The sequence below is a fragment of the Penaeus monodon genome, chromosome 24 (genome assembly GCF_015228065.2).
Source record: "Penaeus monodon isolate SGIC_2016 chromosome 24, NSTDA_Pmon_1, whole genome shotgun sequence".
In the NCBI taxonomy this organism is placed as follows: domain Eukaryota; kingdom Metazoa; phylum Arthropoda; class Malacostraca; order Decapoda; family Penaeidae; genus Penaeus; species Penaeus monodon.
In genome coordinates, this window is record NC_051409.1 from 19,389,604 (window position 1) to 19,390,252 (window position 649).

The 649-nt window shown below is 35.7% G+C and overlaps 1 protein-coding gene across 1 annotated transcript in view; it reads right to left on the reverse strand.

Moving 5' to 3' along the window:
• The window catches only part of LOC119588637 (transcription elongation factor, mitochondrial-like), a gene marked incomplete in the record, with an annotated part of 108,252 nt that overhangs the window by 76,544 nt on the left and 31,059 nt on the right, over positions 1-649 (reverse strand).

Sequence of the window (649 nt, forward strand, 5' to 3'; positions counted from 1 at the left end):
GTAACAACTGGGGAGAAAATCTCGTTTATCGGAGCAAATTATACAATAAATATAATGGCTTCTCTCTATCTTTACCTTTCTTTTAAACGATTTTTTCTTAAATGAATAATCTCAAGGACTATGGAGGGAAAAGCAGAAGCATGAATAATTTTTCTCTGAGCATTTTTACCCCAAAAGAATGAGCTATTTTTTGGGACTTCTGAACATTTTTACACTAAGGAATGAGCTATTTTAAACACACTGAAAATAACAAGAATATCAAAATAAAGGTTTAAACTTGAAGTATACTAAACATGAGACCTTTTGAAGTATATAACTATGAAAGTTAAAAGAAACCCTCTAACCATAATCGGGTAACACAAGGACTGCTTAAAATTTTACCACGCTCGCTGGGTCGATCCTGCATGGGTTTAACTTCTTTTTCACATACAGACTGACATTCACACATACACTTACACAACATAAATCAGACGCCTTCTACTGTATCGCATCCCAAATGTGTTCTGATCCTCATGTGTTCCTACCCCCATGCAAAATTTGAGACGTTAAACCCTACCCAGGTAATTAAAAAGGGGAAACTCAAAGTTATGATACTTGGGAAATAAAGTACCACTACACCATGACCAAAACCACCTGGAAGCCGTCTCGT